Below are 15015 nucleotides of genomic sequence, written 5' to 3' on the forward strand. Positions count from 1 at the left end.
GTTCTTGTAGAATCCAGGTTGGAAAATACTGCTATGTAAGATCATTTCGTTTCATAGTAGAATCATCAGACAGCTGAAACACTTACATCCTTTTAGAATGGACCTTTATTATAATATTAGAATTTCATTGTATCAAAATATTCTTTTACCAGCCTGGAGTATGCTCTCAATGCGATTTCTCCCAGCATTATATTAATGTGTATATCAAAGAAACGGTGGCTTGAGTGGAAAGAACACAATCAGATTCAATCACTCATTGTTAGAGGTGCTGCAAATTCAATGCTTTTAATTCAGGATTCAATGACCAGGTTTAAGAAAGATACTTTTTGAAAAACTCTACATGCGAAATATTCCAGTTCAATGTTTGCGAATTTTGATTTGAATTCATAATATATCGGGGTTTGTTATTTTATATTGTTCCCTGTCAACACTTTAGATCAGACAGATCCTTTGTTGCAATATGATAAACTGAAACTATGGAGCCAGTGTCACCGTCTATCCTTAATAAAAAAAATCAAGACGCATTTCAATAGATTTTATTATTTTGTATAAAATTATAAACTAAATTGTAGATTTAATATGCAATATAAACTTCATAAAACAATTATAGATCAAAATTATGAATTAAATATGATACAGCTAGCAGATAGTAGAAAAATATAGTGTTTAAATGTAAAAGGCTGGTGGAAATAAAATGAATTGGGTTTAACGTCATAAGCCATACAGTGTGCCATGAGGGAAATTTTGCCCAGACAACATCGCTACAGCCTATTCTTATATGAATTCCAACTGCCAAGGGATCTTTTATGCGCATGCCAATGTGTACACAGGGACCTTAGTTTTTGTTTCCATATGTTGTCCCTTGCAAGGCCCTCTGTCCTGCACCACTGACAGGGGGGAGTCACGCCAAAAAATCCTGATGAACATTTTCAGCCAATGCACTGATAGAACACGGAACCGCTAGGTTAGCGAGCCAACATCTTACTCACTGAGCCACCATGGCTTCCAAAAGGCTGGTGAACAGTTTGGGTAAAACTAATATATATCATACCAAAGTCTATGAGGGTGTTGACATTTGATATGGCCATCCATTGCCCAAACTTTGTGTCACAGATATAACGATGTGTAAGCATGACAAATAATACATCACTAAGATATTTTGAAAATGAAAAATAAAAATACTAAAATATCGGTAGCCAAATTGTGTTACCTATGCAATTTTCAACTTGGGATATTTAGTGTCCAAAAATGATCACATTGTCATTTGGATCTTTCAATCTTCGGAGATAACCTTATAATTCACCAGATACAAGCACATTCTGAAAAATCATTTTGGGACACGGTACCTGCAGCACAGACAGCACCACCAGCACAGACAAATCCAGGCTCAATGTGAACCACACTTCATTAATATCTCAATACATTTCTCAGTATCTTCCTCCCTGCCAACTATTTTAGTTTTTCTAAAATGCATTATTTTAAATTAGAGTGAATAATAGGTACATAATATGTAAGTTTATAGAATATAAAACATAGACAATACTTAGTTTAAAATATATACATCTTAGGAAGAGACTAATCATACAAGAATAATAAAACAATTCAAAACAAGCAGTTTCCATGCAATATACGCCCACATATTGCGAGAGATGGATAGAGAACAAGCTAAAAAAAATATTCAACTTTTGGTACAATCAGGGACCATAATCCAGGAAATTACGGTTCGATATGCACGAATATCAAAAGGAACCAAGATCTTTTGGATAGAAACATATATTTTAAGTTTCATCAAGACCGGAAAAAGGTGGGGTACGGTGATATATTTAAACGTTTTTTTTAAATCAAATAAAAATTGTGACCTGCAGGTTCCTGAAGCTAAAAAAAAAGATTTTTCATACAATCAGGGGCCAAAATTCAGGAAGTTACCATCCGATATGCGCATGTATCGAAAGGAACCCACATTTTTGCATTTTAAGTTTCATCAAAATCGGATAAAAATTACACCATTTGCATAGAGAAGTGGCCATTGCGTACAGCAATTTTGGTCCGATTTAACGAAACTCAAACTCAACGATCATCATGGTGTAATGGTGATATATTTGAACGTTGTTTTTAAATCAGGTAAAAATTGTGACCTCGGGGGGGGGGGGGACAAGTTAAAAACGAGATTTTTCATATATCAGGAGCCATAATCTAGAAAGTTGCTTTCCGATATGCGGGAATATCGAAAGGGGCCAAGGTCTTTTGGTTATAAACATACATTTCAAGTTTCATCTAAATCGGTTAAAAATTGTGACCTCTAGAGTGTCTACAAGCTAAAAATGTGATTTTTCGTACAATCTAGGGCCATGATTCATGAAGTTTTGATCCGATACATAACAATATCAAAATGAATCAAGACTGACAGGGGCGACGACATAATACATCCATATGAAAATGTGGAATGTGGGCGTATAACAATTTATAAATAATTAAAAACATCATTACATAATATATTTATCAGTAATAAAAATATACTAGGGGCACCATTTAAAACAACTGAAAATATTTCCATCATTTAAAAAGATATATTAGTTATGGGCACAACTTGAGTATAATTAATATGGGCGACGACATAATATGTCCACATGGAAATGTGGAATGTGGGCGTATAACAACTTATAAATAATTAAAAATATCATTACATATTCATCAGTAATAAAAATATTCTAGGGGCACCATTTAAAACAATTGAAATTATTTCCATCATTTAAAAATATGTATTAGCTGGGCACAGCTTGAGTTTAATTAATAATAATATAGATTGAGTTCATTCAAGTCTATGGTGGTGTAGTGTTTAACACCAACCTGATTAAACACAGATCCTATTTCATTTCGTTTTTTATTGTTCAAAATTTCGTTTTACTTGCCTTTTATATTTACTACACTAGGATCTAGAAGAGTTGTATCGGCGTTTTGGCTGAAATGAGGGATAAGCCATATATCGGACCGTAACTTCCTGAATTATGGCTCTTGATTGTACGAATCTTTATCCGATTTAAAAAACCGTTTGAACATGTCACCGTTACACCCTAAGGATGGTTGAGATCGAATTTCGTAAAAATCGGACAAAAACCAGACAAAATGGCCACAATTTTCTTCTTTAATGAAACTTGAAATGTAAGTTTATAACCCAAAGATCTTGGTTCCTAACGATATTCGCGCATATCTGATCGTAACTTCCTGAATTATGGCTCCTGATTGTACGAAAAATCCGATTTAAAAAAAAAACCGTTCAAATATATCACCGTTACACCGTAATTTTGGTTGAATTCGAATTTCGTGAAAATCGGACGAAAATTGCCGGACAAAATGGCCACCCCTCGTACACTAATTAGTCTAAACATGCATCTGGTATATCAAAGTTGTGGACCCTCTCGAGTTCACAATTTTGATCCGATTTGGATGAAACTTGAAATACATGTTTATAACCCAAATATCTAGGTTCCTTTTGATATTCGCACATATCGGATCGTAACTTCCTGAATTATGGCCCCTGATTGTACGTTTTTAGCTTGTGGTCCCTTTAGAGTTCACAATTTTTATCCGATTTAAAAAAAACAAAACATGTGAATACATCACCATTACACACTAAGATCGTGGTTCCTTGTGATAATATCCGAACGTAACTTCCTGGATTATGGCTCCTGATTGTTCAAAAAATCGCATTTTTAGCTTGCACAATTTTTTTCTTCTGATTTTAAAAACCGTTTAAATATATCACCATTCCACCATAATGAAGGTTGAATTCGAATTTCGGGAAAATCGAAATGAAACTGCCTGACAAAATGGCCGCTCTTTATAAGCACATTGTGTAAAAGTATGCAATATGAAGGTTGTGGACCCTCTAGAGGTCACAATTTTTATGCGATTTTGATGAAACTTAAAACTTATCTTTATATCTCAAAGATCTCAGTCCCTTTTGATATTTGCGCATTTCAGACCATAACTTTCTGGATTATTGCCCCTGATTGTACAAAAAATCTGGTTTGTTTTTAGCTAGTTCTCTATCCATCTCTTGCAAAATGTGGGCGTATCCTGCCTGGTAGTCGCTGGTTGTTGTCTCATTTGATCATTATTTAGTCGAAATTTCCCATCTGAAATTCTCGTAAACCAGCAGGTCTGCGACCAACATTTCTTTGTCTTATGTTTTGTCCATATATGGGTTAAAATCATTTTAAGCCTTAAAACTAAATCTAAAAGCCTTAAAAGACATTCCCTTTTTGCCATCTGCTGTTTCACACCAGTGTTGTAATAAATGACTTGTACTTAGATTTTAACAACTACGGGTTAGTGCTAGAGTTATTTTTAACAAAATAATATCTTTTATCAAGCTATTATTATCTAACAAATTTTTACGTAACTGGAGATAATGTTGCACAAAACTAGGATTGATTTCAAATACAGAGGTTGAGTAAGCCCAGCATTACACTAGTGCTACACTGATCTAACTGGTGTTAAACACTACACCACCTTAACCCAGGACTTGAATTGACTCAAGCGATTACAAATGATACCAATATAGAACGAATTATATGGTATCTTTGTATAAAAAATGCATTTTTCTCAACATCTACTGAACCGATTTATTGCATTCAATTTTTGAAATTTATTAGAAACTGGGTTTTACTAGACAAAAAACATCCAACGCATATACTTGGAAATGAAATAAGTCATAGAAAATTGCTTGCACATTTATCTTTTCATAAAGCATTGGGCAATCAAATTGCTTATCACTTGGTCGTAGTATTGATATAATGAAACTATACCTCAAGTTTCATCACTCTCACTCAATTAGACTGACATCTCTTCTCTCACAACTATACATATAATATAAATATTTATCGTCTACTGAATTTCATTTGTAAAATTTTTACAAATTGTCCATTTTTTCATACACCAAGCCAAATTTTATGCATTAGTACAAACAGGTTTATTTTAGTCATATTTTAATTTAAATTCATCATTTTCCTTGGCTTTAGTTTCATTTATTTCGTTTCCAAATTTTTATAAAACCCCTGCAAAAAGAAGCAAAAAAAAATTGATATATATCTTTGTTGGAGCCTTGGACCTATTCACTTGATAGTTTTCTTATTGTTTATGTGCTTGTCTTGTAGGTTTCTTGCTGGTTGTTATGTGTGGTGCAATTCTAGACCACCAGCAGTTAGTTAATCTGCCACTTAAGCAATTCATTCATTTACAGACAGAAATTTTCAATTATACCCTGTTGTTTTTCTTTGATCAATCAAAATGAATTGGAAATCTTATGAAGACATTAATTATTAGTGGATGGATTTTTCAACAATTGTTCAGCTATGAAAATTTTATCTGCAGCTGGTTAGGCTGAAATTGCAAAATTACATCATGTGGTCACAGCTTACAGATTGACAAGCTATCACCTGCCTTCAATTCAGAAGTTCCTGCTACACTGAAGAACTGTCCAAAATGAGCCAAATATAATGAACAGCTTTTTAATAGTGGACAGTTAATAGTGAACACATTTTAAGGTGTTAAAGACTAGCTGATACACTCCACCATATAATGGATTATAAAGACAAAGGATGATGTGATTACAATGCTTTAAATATTTACATGGTCATTAGAAACCTCAAAATCATTGATACTTTTAACACAGATGCCCATATTTATACACTCAGAAGCGAGACTTTCAAATACTCCTCTTTTACAAGCTTCTGCCTTAGTCTTCAAGTCCTTCAAAATATACAGGAAAAAACTGCAAGATACCTAAATAACACCTTCCATTATTTAAAGGCACAATAATCTTGATCTTTCATATATATTTCAAAATTTAAAAATATGTTTTAATTTACTGTAAAGACAGTTGATATTACATCCAAGTATAAAGATAGGTTGCCAGGCAATCAAACATATGCCCACCCTCAGCTGCTGAGTGGTTGCCATATATTTATTGTTTTGTAGGTTGACTTTATTTTGGACGTAAGTTTTTAAAATTAAGACATATTGTCACCCCAAAATGCAAATCAATATATAAAATTTGATGAAATCAAGAAAACCAAATGAACAATGCAAAACCCTGTCAAGAACCATGACCTGCTTTTAAATCTGGTGCTTACTGTCAGTGTTTTATTGTCAGCAATATAATCTAATATAATTACGTCTATGCAAAATTTACAAACGATATCAAATAGTTACATTAATCAGATCTTTCAATTCTGAATAGGAGGGGGGGGGGGTATGTAACCCCACTGGTGATCATTTCCAAATGGCTCAATATTTTGAAATGAAACTTTTGAAAAATGCCAATGGGCTCTTATTTCACATTTTGGTATTTAATTTATACACTTAACTGATTTTATTTCGTAGAATTAGTGAAATATACTCTTCAAAAAAAGTAGGGGATATTCAGAAACAATACAAAACTGCGGAAATGCACTGCTGTTTTTATTAGAGGTAACCAGTGTATGTTAATAACAGGCCAATTGCCTACACATGAACATAAACAGTTCATATGGGCGGCTTATCTGATGGCCCCATTTCACTCGCAAAGAGATACACTGTCAAAATTGAAACTGGACGTTTTTGATTTTTGTCTTAATAATGAGTAATTGCTCCATCAACCCTTAGACATTCAACAATTCGTCGTGACATGCTCCTAATCAACCGTCCAATCACGATTTGGGGCAATCTGACCCACTCCTCTTGCAGTGACACGGCCAATTCTTGCAGTGTTGTCGGTTGACGTTGACGTCGACGAACACGTCTCCCGATCATGTCCAAGACATGCTCTATAGGGGAAAGGTCAGGACTCATGGCTGGCCTAGGCATATGGACAATATGGTGACACTGGAGGTAGTCATTCACGACACAAGCGAGCTGGGCACGGCCATTATCATCTTGAAACATGAAACGTCGACCTGCATGTTGGCCAAAGGGCAGAACTATTGGTGCCAGGATCTGGTCACGCTAGTTCACACCAGTGACCCTTCCTTGAACAATATGCAACTTGAATTCCTGTAACTTGGTACAAGTTTACAGAATGCTGATTGTCCGTTTGTCCTTGATTTCGCAGGACCAGTGTACGAATGTATCGATCCTGGGCTTGTGTAGTGGCTCTAGGACGACCTGAACGAGGTCTATCATCAGCATTGTGTGTTTGTTGGTACCGGTTCCATAGTCTGCTGATTACAGACTGGGACACATTAAGCATGTTGGCTACTGCTTGCTGTGCAGAAGCATGCCAATAGCACGTAGATGTTCATCATGTTGAAGACGTTTCATTTCAAATTAAACGTAACACACTAAAGCAAAGATACGCTAAATAGTAAATCTTATGCAAGAACCGATAGGAAAGCAAACATGGATAGGATAAACCAGCACGTGGCAGTTTTCATCAACCCTTCCTTGAAGTGTCAAATTTGACAATGAACACCTCCCACGTGTATGGCGCAATTGCGTGTCGCATGTGCAGCTCTGAGGTTCTGTTGGGGCGATAAGTTCTTCATCTGTGAACATACTCTCAAAGCATGTCAAGTGTCCATGACTATTTATTATATCACAACCTGCATAGGTATTTGCATCTGAATTTCTCCTACTTTTTTTTTGAAGAGTATATATATATGTATAGCGCTCATATTGAGAAAGTCACATTTTTAACTTCTTTCAGGTCATTTTGAAATGGACATGCAAAGTTCATTCAATAGTGTTTAAAGGTATCACACAGAGAAAGCTTTTTGAAAACTGTATTTTCTGAAGAAAGTAGGAGGTTACAGCTGCCAGAACCTCCACATCCCCTTCCCCCACCCCAATTGTATACGCCACTGAAAGAATTAAATTAAAACATTTTAAAAATATACCTCTGGAAGCACTGCTCCTAAAACAGTACTCAGAATACCTTCAACAGTTCCTTGTAAAGCCTTTTGTATTTGATCTTGTGATTTAGACAGAAATGAACTAATTGCTTCACGTAAAAGCTCATCATGATCCACTGCAATTCCCATCTAGAAAAAAACCCACCAAAAACATTTTCTTTAGCCTCTTATTTTGTCTTGTCAAGTTATCATAAGTCGGTAATAAAGGGCTGATTGCAAAAGATAGTATCACCAGTGGTTCTTAATCTTTTTTGTCAACAGTACACCTTGGAACACATGAAAAATAGTGGCACACCTGGCTAAATATACATGAAAAATATTTGAGTTTTGCAAAATAAAAACATGATAAGAATAAATATTATCTTTCAATGACTGGGATCATGAACAAGCAGTTGCCATGCAAGATACACCCACATTTTGCAAAAGATGGACAGGGAACAAGCAAATAACAAGATTTCTTGTACAATCAGGGGGCATAATCCAGGAAGTTGCAGTCTGATATGCGTCAATCTCGAACCGAAATCTTTTAGCTATAAACATATATTTTAAGTTTTATCAAAATGGATAAAAATTGTGACCTCTAAAGTGTTCACAAGCTAAAGACACGATTTTTCGTACAGTAAGGGGACATAATCCTTGAAGTTACGGTGGCTATTTTGAACCCTACCGTTATTATAGAGTAATGATATATTTGAACTGTTTTTAAAATCGTGACCTCTTAGAGGCTAAAAACATGTCAAAATCGGATAAAAATTGTGACTAGACTGTCAACAAACAAATTGTGGATGGACTTCTAGATGGACAGGGGCGATGACAATATACCTCCACATGAAAATATGGGCGTATAAAAATGATGTTCCGTACAATTAGGGGACATAATCCATGTTATGGTCAGATACATGCCAATATGAAAAAGAACCGAGATCTTTGGGATATAAATTTCAAGTTTTGTCAATATTTGGTAAAAAATTGTGACCTGTAGAGTGTCCACACGGACGTCTGGACGGACAGGGTTGACAACAATATAAGTCCACATGAAAATCTGGGCATATAAAACCTCAACAATACAAACAATATTTACAGAAACCTCGGCCTTTAGATTTACAAATACTGTGACGTTTTGGGTTGGCTGATTCTTGAGGTCTACTTTTATAACAAAAGGTTTGGTGCACAATCTACAAGAAACAAAATAGCGATCATATTAATGTAATTTGAATGCTAAGCAGCACAGTGATGTTCAAAAATAAAATTATTTTTCAATAGAGAATATATAAAAATTCAGTTAAATTTTTTGCATCATAATTGTAAAATATATAGAATCTACAATTAGTAGGGGGGGGGGGGGATGGCCGAATGGTTAGCATGTGCGTGCTGTATCACAAGACCTGTCATTGAGTCAACTGGCGTGGTTTCGAATCCCCAGTTGTACGTGACAAGGAGTAGGGTCGCCTGTCCAACATCGTGGGTTTTCTCCGGGTCCTCCGGTTTCCTCCCACTGCTAAAGACTTCTACACGCAAGCGTATTATAGAAATAAAATTGAACCATGTGTTAGTCCCAAAATGACCTACTTTGTGTCAAGTGGATGTTAAACCCCAGTTCTCTCTCTCTCTCTACAAATACTAAACCGAATCCATTGTATTATAACAACAAGCCAACAGTGAGGCTGATGTCTCCCGCCAAAAAACAAAATAAATAGATTACACATATTAATTAATTGCACATTTATCTTTTTCAAAAGTATCGAGCAATCAAACTATTCAAACTGATTATCAACTATACACTAAGTTTCATCACTCTACATCAGTTAGAATTAAAGTTATCTTGTCCCAAAGCATCTACCAATCAAAATGCTTAGCTCTGTTTAGCTTTAGCCAGAAATGTTAATCATTGAACTACATGTATGTAAAAATCTAAAAAATACTCTCTAAAAGACCCACAGCGAGTTGGTCCCCTCATCTAAATGAGATTTTGAGGTTTCAAACATACTCAAACCTATATTTTATTTATATTCATTGAAACCATGTACATTTACACGTAAGTAGGCCTACATTGTTGATTTCTTGTGAGTTATTAATATTTTACATGCTTATTGATTTGGCAATTGAGAAAACTAAAGTTGAAGTAAAGATTTCTGGCCCGACCACATGTATCTCGACCTATTGTTTTTCACCCATCGTCCCTGCCAAGAATAGATATAACCAAACGAGAAAAAAATCTATGTACATGTAATTAATCTATATACATGTAAGTCAAGACATTCACCCAATGAACAGCTACATCAAGTTCAAGCATTCTACCTGAATTAAAAGCAGAGTTATTACGTTTCAATCAAATTGCTTATCGTTACTTAGCCTAAGCAGAAAATTCTCATCATCAAACTTAGTCAAGGTAATGATATAATGAATCTATACTCGAACCCAATTAGAACCAAAGATGTTGAGCTCCAAAGTTTTGGCCAATCACATTGCTTATCACTCTGCTTACCCAGAGCAAAAAAAGCTTATTATCGAACTAAGTCAAGGTATTTATGTGATGAAACTATACACCAAATTTCATCACTCTCACTTAATTATAACCGAAGTTATCATGCCCAAAAGCATTAACCAATCAAATTACTTATCTCTGGTTACTCAAGCAGAAAATGCTCATCTTCGAACTCCATCAAGGCATTCACCTAATGAACGCCTACACCAAGTTTGAACATTTTAGCTCAATAAGGAGAGTTAATGTATCCCCAAAAGTGTGACGGACGGGCCCATTTAAATAGTCCCCTGCTTTCTTCGAAAGGTGGGGGACAAAAATATATTAGCCTACAGCTAGTAGGTCTATAGACATGTTTCTTGGACACTCACTCGATCTATTTCAGCCAGTTACGTATTGGAGATAGACATTTGATTGTCTTCAGAAGTACCATGGGATGGTCTTATGAAACTGTTGGCATGTGCCATGTGGTGTGTAATCTCAATTATTACTAACATAGATATAGTCTAGCAGACCAGTGCAATATGCAAGAGGTCTTAGGGCTACAGTAGTTCATAATTTACTAAATGGAATTAATGCTAATGCGAGTTAATAAATGTTATTAGTTTTTAATACATTATACATACCTGTCCCCTGTCTGAAGTACTGGCCATACGAAAGTTACTCCATCTTTTACTATTTTTGGCTCATGAAGACAACAACCTTAAAAGACAAAAAAATTAAACACGTATGGTGTATGCCGGTCTTCATTAGCCCAGTCAGAGCGGGACAGTAGGCTGTTAAACCCCATTTCATTTCTTTAAGTAGATTAGAAGGGTCAGCCATATTTTGATTTAAATAAAAATGGAGAGGCCAGGCTTAGCTTCGAACAACCAGTACAGAGGTTTCAATATTGTTGGTATATTGTTGATTGTGTAGGCTATAGAGTGTGTAGAATGTGCTCAAATACAATATACTTAGCTATTATGGTAGATTGCGAAACTGCGTGTATTAGAGGAAAGGTCCCTAATAAATAAATAACTGTGGTATGAACCCCTACAAAATTATACACAAGTTATGTCCCTTCCATCCATATGGCTACCGACCAAGCCTGAAACTAAGGTCTGATTTTTTAACAAAAAGGCTATAATTTTTTAACCAATTAATTGGATAATGGTTCACATAGTAATATTGTGTACTAATTAGTAATTAATTGGTTATAGCAATTACGAAGTGAATTAGCGCCGTGATTTTTCCCACCCTGTTATCCCCATTCTCCCCACAATTTATTTGTTTATACAAGGGCTTCGGAAAATCAACAAATCCAGATTTCTAAAGATTAACCACCAACTAACCTGAAACAACGAGTATTTCATTCTCATGGCATGCAACAATTACCGGCATTACTATTGATCGTTCAGATTTTGCAGCGTTTCATAGATTAACTATTACCGGGTACCTTACATTTTATTCATTTCGCAATACAACCACAACTCTGTTTACTTGACCCCAAAAGTCTACGCCAATCAAACAAGATATTTACTACTTTCGTTTTCAACACGCATTAGGCCTAGCCCATAGACATAGAGTTATAAAATCTATGGCCTAGCCCATATAGAGTTATAAAAAATCTATGGCCTAGCCACAGTTACGTGCGAGTTTGCTGCGTAGTTAGTTGTCGAAGAATCCGGAAAATTACAACTACTCGATCCGTGTTCAGTGATAATTTACACAAACAATGTGGATATATATAGAGAATCTCCAACCAGTCTTTTCTGATATCAAAAAATATCAACACAAGTTGATTAAGTAACAAAAAACGAGACTCTGCCGAGTTTTTTGTTTTTTTTGTTTTTTTTACTTTATCAACGAGTATTGATATTTTTTGATATCAAAAAAGACGAGTAGGAGATTTTATTTATCACTCAATCCCTTCTTACATGCACAAATAGATAAATATAATTCTTTGCTGTAGATTTCACTTCTACTGAACATTACGGCGTAGTGATACGTCATTTTTTGACAGCAATTCAACCATTGCAAAGTCCTTTATATTGACCCAGTGTTTCCATCAAGGTCAATTGATCAACAATAGTTCATTTTTAATAAAAAAAAAGAGTTACTTTTAATAAGAAATGAACTGTTCTTTGAAAATAAAAAAAAGTACTTCCTTTTCAACTGACCAATCAAATTCATGTAAAGCAGTAGATTATGAAATATATCACACAAGCGATATCTACTGTAGAATGTATGGGTGATAAACGACCTTATCTCTTTCAAGACCCACATTTGCGGGGTCCATAGATTTACCCAAAACAACCCAAAACTACCAAAAACAACCTGTATTTCGAATAGAACAACACATTTTTATTGTTTTTTTCTTTCTTAGATGATTAACAATTCCCTAAACTTTTACTCTTTTTTTTTATAAAAGTTCTGTAAATAAAAACGGAAATAAATGAAAGATTTATGCAAGAAATATAATTTTGTCATCGTAATTAATTTCGCCCATACTAAACACATCTTTTCTTGAGCATTTTTGTTAAATGCCATTTTTGCAAGTTGGTACCTTAAAATACTCGTCTCATAAATGTTTTATGTATTATTGTCAATATATTCCTGCTCAGGGGCGCAGATCGCCAAAAATTAGTGGTGGGGACAGTCCATGCGTGGGCGACTATTGGTAAAGAGGGGGTTGGGGGGGGGGGTCCTCCCCCGATTTTTTTGAAAACTAGACGCTCTAAAACGCACTCTGTGGGTATTTTCATGCACCATTTTCTGGCAGCAAACGAAACGAAATATAACCGAACGCCGCTGGCGTGAGCTGCTAGAGGTTCGTGGGGGGGGGGGGGGGCTTTTACAATTTTTTGAATTTTTGTTACAAAATGGTGTCTAAATATGCATTCTCAGCGATTCTGAGGAGTTTTTACCAATAACAAAATAGTTCAGAGAGAAATTTTTTAATCGAAAAAAAATTCCAATAAAGTGTTTAATATATTTAAATCTAAAGTACAGTACACTTATATCCACTCTGCCCGTTTCTTTTCCCGTTTTCTTCTTTCTGGACGGCCCATGACAGGTTTTAAAAAATGTCTTTTCCGATAAATTTCCTAAATTTCTAAACCATCTTCAAAACAGCAAAAAAATTTCACTTACTTGTAATAATAAGTACACGATTCTTGGCTCAGCTTACTGTACTCAAAAAAATACAGGCTTCGAGTCTTAAATTTTAGATTTAATTGCCTATATTCCAGAGAGAGAGATAGAAACCAGCCTTTAAAAATACGCTTATTTAGTATGACAGCAAATCTAGCAATGAAGGGTTCCCCTAATATACATACTAAATCCTTTAGTTAGGTGATACCAGATAAAAACAAAATCTCAGTTATTCCTTAACCCTTCAATACCCAGCGTATCAGATATGCACACCTACATGATATACATATATTATTATAATCCCTATGGAATATTTTAATTATTTACTGTTATAATATGAATTCTACATCATCATAGTTACGTCACTCCAAAACCATGTGAGAAGGCGCGGACATCCAGTTTCATTCCGAGCGTGAACTTCTTAGCCACGTGTTGTGGGTTTTTGCTCATATTTCGTGTGCTTTTTTTCTACATTATCACTTATTCCCTGTTAAATAAAAATCGGTCACCGGGTGCAGCTGTACAACTTCAAGGGCCCTGGCTTCAAGTGCCTGGGACCAACTCTACACTTTCTGAAATGTCAATAAAAGCTCTGGAATGATTTCAGTTTCAAAAAATAAACAGTAAGCAAAAACATCGGAAATAAGTGGTGGGGACACAGTATATCATGTCCCCACCACTAAAAATATTGGTGGGGACGCGTCCCGGTGACCCCAGAGGGATCTGCGCCCATGTTCCTGCTGATTAATATACATTTTTTTTTTTATCAAGATTGTTATTATGGTGGTGAAAAATAACTTCTCGGTGGTCGTCGGCGAAAAATAATAGGCCTACCGCCCGTATACACCGAAATTCGACCCTATGCCCCATGTGACCTTGGATAGCCAAGTTTTGTTGTTAAAGGATTTGTTAGTTATAAAAGATTTTTAGCTTAAATCTGTATCAACATTAACAGATATTTCTCAAATAACTGCAATTTCATGGGGATCCGCTGTGCTAGATTAGTATAGAAAAATATAAAGACCTTCATAATTTAAAAAAATAAATAAAACAGCTATACCAGCAATAATTACCATCATGAATTTATCTGAAAAGAAAATAATAAGATCATTTGCATTTTAAAAAGAAAATAGATATTCTAGAAGTTGACAAAACATCTTGAAATTAGCACTTCGTCTGATACCTTTAAAAGAAATTAGAATAGGCAGACGTTGAAATGTAGCGCGGATTATATAAGTTATCTGCATGCTTTTAACATGGCCACTATATCAGCCACCATATAATTTTTAAACACAGATATCCGTTACGGTAAAGGAGGTTGGAATGATGTCAATTTTACCGTGTAATATGATTGCGAAACTAAACAGCTAGCTAGGCTACAATCTGCCAGGCTTGAAATAACAAATTCAAGCCTAACTTCATTAATATTTTTAAAAATACATCAGTAAATTAAAAGTAGGCCTGTTATATAATGGAAATAGAGTAAAATATATACTATTCAAAAAAAGT

The 15015-nt window shown here is 35.0% G+C and overlaps 1 long non-coding RNA gene across 3 annotated transcripts; it reads right to left on the reverse strand.

The window, feature by feature from the left end:
- Nucleotides 1–520: 520 nt before the first annotated feature.
- Nucleotides 521–11852, reverse strand: LOC126813221 (uncharacterized). Of its 3 annotated transcripts, XR_007676585.1 has the most exons (7): nt 11706–11852; nt 10998–11073; nt 8971–9064; nt 7875–8018; nt 5632–5751; nt 4809–5057; nt 521–1463 (listed from the first exon to the last, which is right to left on the reverse strand). It is a non-coding gene; the product is annotated as an uncharacterized LOC126813221 (long non-coding RNA). The 3 variants fall into 3 exon arrangements; XR_007676579.1 differs by having other exon boundaries at nt 521–5057; nt 8977–9064; XR_007676573.1 differs by having other exon boundaries at nt 521–5057.
- Nucleotides 11853–15015: the final 3163 nt, after the last annotated feature.

Source organism: Patella vulgata, chromosome 1 (assembly GCF_932274485.2).
Source record: "Patella vulgata chromosome 1, xgPatVulg1.2, whole genome shotgun sequence".
In the NCBI taxonomy this organism is placed as follows: domain Eukaryota; kingdom Metazoa; phylum Mollusca; class Gastropoda; family Patellidae; genus Patella; species Patella vulgata.